This window comes from Triticum urartu, chromosome 2A (genome assembly GCF_056163025.1).
Source record: "Triticum urartu cultivar PI428250 chromosome 2A, HENAU_Tu73, whole genome shotgun sequence".
In the NCBI taxonomy this organism is placed as follows: Eukaryota; Viridiplantae; Streptophyta; class Magnoliopsida; order Poales; family Poaceae; genus Triticum; species Triticum urartu.
The window spans coordinates 61,609,997-61,615,533 of NC_141874.1; the positions used below are offsets into that span (position 1 = coordinate 61,609,997).

General features: G+C 42.2%; 1 pseudogene; it reads left to right on the forward strand.

Moving 5' to 3' along the window:
* Positions 1-1,621: 1,621 nt before the first annotated feature.
* On the forward strand, positions 1,622-3,620 carry LOC147983758 (protein FAR1-RELATED SEQUENCE 5-like; annotated as a pseudogene).
* The last annotated feature ends 1,917 nt before the right edge of the window (positions 3,621-5,537 follow it).

Below are 5,537 nucleotides of genomic sequence, written 5' to 3' on the forward strand. Positions count from 1 at the left end.
ACAACACCAAATTAGCTTCATTACCTCAGCCATCTGTAGTGCCATCGGAGCCAGAGACCGGTCGCCGCAGATCTTTGAGCTCAAAGATGGATCTTACACTGAACCAAACAGGTACCACAGTGGCACACGCGACGGTCGAGTTTACACGTCAACTGGGCCACCGGATGATGATTGGAGTGCACCAGGGGAATATTTTCCTTTGCATCATGAGGTGATCTTCGGTACAACAACACCTTTTCACACGCCGTATAAAAATACCCGCCCGCCGTAGGCACGCCCGCGTCGCCGTACGGCCGCCCGTACGCGCCCACGTCCGCATGCACGGGCGCCCGTAGGCGCCAACGTCCCGCATGCACGTCCCACCCGCGTCCGCTGCGTACGTCCGAGTGATTAAAAAAAAAAAACAATCAGCGAACCCTATCCTCAAGACGCCTCACCCGCCTCCTCTCGCGCCGCCGCCGCAGCCGCCATCTCCGGCAGTACCTGGCCAACGAAAAAAAAAACGCACGCGTTGTGCGCTACGCCGACAACCGCCTCGGTCGGGCAGACGCCTCCGCCGCCGGCAGCTCGTATCCGGGGACAACCGCCTCATGTCTGACGAAGGCAACGAGGTACGCGAGGCGCTGGCATAGTAATTTAAGAACGGATTTGAATTGGAAAGATGTTACGTGATGTTTGAATGGATATTTGATTATATATGAACGTGTATAGATTGAGGCTGAAATAGGATATGACGGTGATGATGGCGGTAGCGAGGACGGATCATTGTCATTGGATGAAGACAAACATGACGGCGAAAATTATATGAGTTTGGATAAGTCTTACAGTGGCAATGTAAGTGGTCTACATGTTCTCAACCATATTAAATACAAGCATCTGCGATGACAATAACATGTTCGACTGTGAACAGATAGGAGGGGATGATGACAATGAGGATATGGATGTAGATGATTCATATGCTGAAAGCGGAAGCCATGTAGGTTTAGAATTATGTAGGTTATTTTAAAGTGAAATTAAATACGCATCAAGTCTTACATATCATATTTACAATTTGCGCAGATGGAAGTGGAAGGGTACTATCAGTGGAATTTTTCCGATGATACCAATGACGAAAACGATATCGATGCATCTTATAATAACAGCTCGAGCAAAGTAAGTAGTGGAAAGTGAATACATATGATAGTCCTTATACAACTACTTACTGACATATATCATTCATTGTATTTTTTTCAGGACGAGGATGGTGACGCGTGCGAAAACGACGATGATGCCGATGGTGATGAGTGCAATTTTGATACTGGGTACGATGAATACCAGCAAGAATCACTGGACAGGCATTGGACGGTGATGTCCACGACGTTCAGGACAGACGAGGAGGCATATGATTTCTATAACGACTATGCGAAAAAGCGAGGCTTCAGCATTAGGAGGGACAACTTGAAATATAGTAAGGGTATCGACGCATATAGGCGGTTGAGGAGGTTTCTCTGTTCAAGGTCTGGGAAACGACAGGCCAAGTTTTGTATCATGGAAGGGAAGAAGCGCAGGCTGAGAGCGCAGACTCGGTGCTATTGTGAGGCCCATCTAACTGTGAAGGTTGACAGAGAGCACTCCATTTGGTATGTCAGCAGTTTCAGCGATGATCATAGTCACACTCTTGCTAGACCAGATGAAGTTATATATCTTCGATCTCATAATCAGATAAAGGAATACCAGAAGTTCGAGATCTTAGCAATGGCAGGTGCTGGGCTCAAAAAAATTGGATTTATGACAACTTCGTTAGTAGGTATGGATCATATGCACTGGCTGGTTTCGGGAGGAGGAAGCTTTATAACATGTGTTATAGGGAGAAAATGGAGTTGCTAGCAAAGGGTGATGCGAACACTGCAATTGGTATCATGATGACGAGAAAGACAAGGGATCCAGACTTTTTCTTTGAGCACACTGTCGATGCAGAAGGAAAGCTGAAGAACATGTTCTGGTGTGATTCTCAGTCACGTCGGGATTACCTTGACTTTGCTGATGTAATCGTCTTCGACAACACTTACAAGATGAATAGGTACGGAATGCCATTCATACCTTTTGTTGGTCTAAACAATCATCGTTGCACCACTGTGTTTGGTTGTGCAGTTATGTCAGATGAGACGGAGGATACATACGTTTGGGTGTTGCATACCTTCTTAAGAGCTCATTGTCAAAAGAAGCCGAGGTCTGTAATTACTGACGGAGACGCAGCCATGATAAGGGTCGTCAGGAAGGTCCTTACTGACGTGTGGCATCGACTATGTTCGTGGCATATTGAGAAAAACATGCAGAAACACCTCCACCACAAGTCCCTTAAGGAGTTCAGGGCTCTTATTTATTATGCCACTACACATGATGAGTTTGAGGCGAGATGGGCAGCTTTTAGAGCTAAATGGGAGTCGGAGAAAACTGAAACATGGTTGCGTAGGATGTACCGGAAGAAAAGGCTATGGGCTGCGTCATATCTGACCGGTGGGTTCTTCCTTGGTATGCGGAGTAACCAGAGGAGCGAGAGTCTGAACTCTTGCCTTCATATGCATCTTGACTCTGGCATGACAATTGTTGATATGGTTGTGCATTATGAGAACTGCATTGTTCGGCTCCGTGAGAACGAGTCACACGACGACTGCCTGTCCACACGGACACTCCCTGTAGCAGTACTCGACGACTTCAAATGCATTGAAAAAGCCGCTGTCCGTGACTTCACTGCGGTGAACTTTTACCTCTTGCAGAAAGAAATGAAGAAGGCAGCGGATCTTGAGATCATAGATAGACTGAGTGGAGCCGTCAGTAGGAGATTCATAGTGGCATGGAAAAATAACAGGCAACTGAGATTCAAAGTGGACTATACACCTAGTAATTCAGAAGAAACAGTGAAGTGCAGTTGTGATAGTATGAAACGTAAAGGTCTTCCATGCAAGCATGTTCTTTATGTTTTAGCTAGGTTGAACGTGCAGGACTTACCTAGGTGCTTAGTGCTGCGAAGATTCAGCAAGAATGCTAGAGGTGGACTGCCCGTGAAACGCACTAGCGATCTCTTTGCATGGGGATGGGCAGGTACTGAGGAGAGAACTAAGTACAGTGAGTTGACTATTTTGTCTGCGGAAGCAAATCATGCGGCATGTCATAAACCATTTCTATTTGATAAACTGAAGACTGCTCTGGATGATGTGATAGCAAATAAGGATGTTCAGGAGGAAGATTACGTGAGACAGCATATAGTTGCACATGATGATACTTTTGTGCCGAATCAAAATCATGTTTTTGTTGGTGATCCAGAAAAAATCAATACAAAAGGAGCACCGAAAGGGCAGAATAACAAAGGCCGTGGTAAGGAACCTGGCGTGACTACAAATGGTAGACCCAAAGGTTTTGATAAGAAACCTATACGTCTATGCGGTTTATGCAGAGGAAATGGTCATTTCAAAAATAATTGTCCTCAGAATCCAAAGTATGTGCACACCATTTCATTAACGTTCTTTTCTTGTTTAGTTAATACTTTACAAATTTTTGACGTATATTACAATCTTTCTATGCAGGAATATGGCATGATAATCATAGCAAAGAAATGTTTGAATAAAAAGAACAACTTTTGATTACAGTTAACGATTTATTTGGTTATCTTAAATAATAGTACTTACATATTTGTTTCGTTATATTGATATGGAAAATTTGTAATCACTGTTTACTTATGTCATATTTGTTGGCACTACACTCGTTGTTCTTAATATGATATGCGACATACAAATTTTACGTTATAATATGATATGCGTTATATAAATTTAACATGATATGTATTATATATATTTTTTCGTATCAATATATAATTTTGTATATAAATCATGCATGTTGGGCGATCAGAGGCGCTCCACAGCCGCCGGTTGCTTTAACCTAAAAAAATTACGTTAACAGGTGCCCCGTGGATGGCGATCCCGAGGCGCTGCATAGCCGCCGGTAGGCGCCGCGGGGGCGATCCCAAGGCTGATGCCGCCCTCGGGCGCAGAGGGGTGCATACGGGACGAGGTAGAATCAGCCTCGGTGCCGGCAACTGCCAACCCTGGGGTGACGCGCGGTGCGCGCCCTCTGGCAGATGACGCAGCCCACGTGCGCCATGTAGCGCCAAACGTGCGGCGCGGGTGGCGCTCGCCTGTGAGATATCGTCGTCATATATCGTCGGAGTATTTTAAAACCACAAATCATATATTCGCGAGAACACTCATTGAACATAAATTATAAATAAAATAGTAAAATAAGAAATGATAAAATATATTTTTAATAAATTTGCCAGGTAATATAAACTTGACATGCTAAAAATATTTGAAACTCACATAAAGAAATAAAGCATCCACACACAATTCTCAGTCATGAACAAATAATATTTCGACAATCACGTCGAATTGTCGTATGATATTTTTATTTTTGTTTCTTCTTCGCAAGTCGAATTACTTTATTCTTCACTTCTGTAAGCTCATTTTCGGGGGACATAATAATTCCAGCTATCATTTTTTCTCTCGAACTATCCATAGATTCTTTAAAAGTAATAAAAATAATATTATTTTCATCACTTATATATGATATAATGTACTAATTTTTCTTACTTAAAATGTACCCACCTGAGAAATAGGAGTAATAAATTTTTCTCCACCCCAGTATTGAAAACAGCGAAGAACGAACAGTCCACATAAGTTCCTGTGTTAAAAAAACATAAGTGCAATTTTGAAAGCACGTTAAGTAAGATAGCACTTGACCAATTAATATATTTCAAAAGCACATGATACATGTAACTCACCCATCTTCTTGTTGAGGCATGTCGTAGGGGACTATAGGCCATGCGGACACATCCAGGAACGACATAATAGCACTGTCATTTGCATCTTCAATATCTCCTGCAAGTTGCTCTCTCTGACAAAAAAATATGAACACGTTGACTACATACGGTAAACAAATTATATGGTTAATTGTACACACATGAATACGCAACTTACAAATTTTCAACGAATATCCTGGTAGCTTCAGAGATATTTACTTCCCCCCTCAAAGAATCAAGAATTTGGAACTCTTTCTTTCTAGTGTGCAAAACACATGTAATCCAATGGTTTTTATCCTTATTTAACGCAAAATAAGCCTATTTCATAACTTAAATATTGTTAGTAAGCTCGGCTTTCACATAAGATAGTAATGAAAATACAATTCTGCAATACAAACGGTACCTTCGGTTTTGTAAAATATTCTGTCATGCATCTATTGAGAGGTTCATTTGCATGTGCTAAACCTTCTGGATCGTATATTGATTTCCCTCGTCTTACTGACTTTGACCGAGTGTTCAATAACCAGTAAGATCTATATGTGGGTACAATATACTTGTCTTTGACGAGACTTGAATCCGATATATACGCCACATAAGTGTCAATTACCTGAAATAAATGAGTAAATTTAAGATGGATGCAACATACTTAACGCATGACATAAGCATGACAATAAAAATACATACATCACCGGATATCCATGCATGG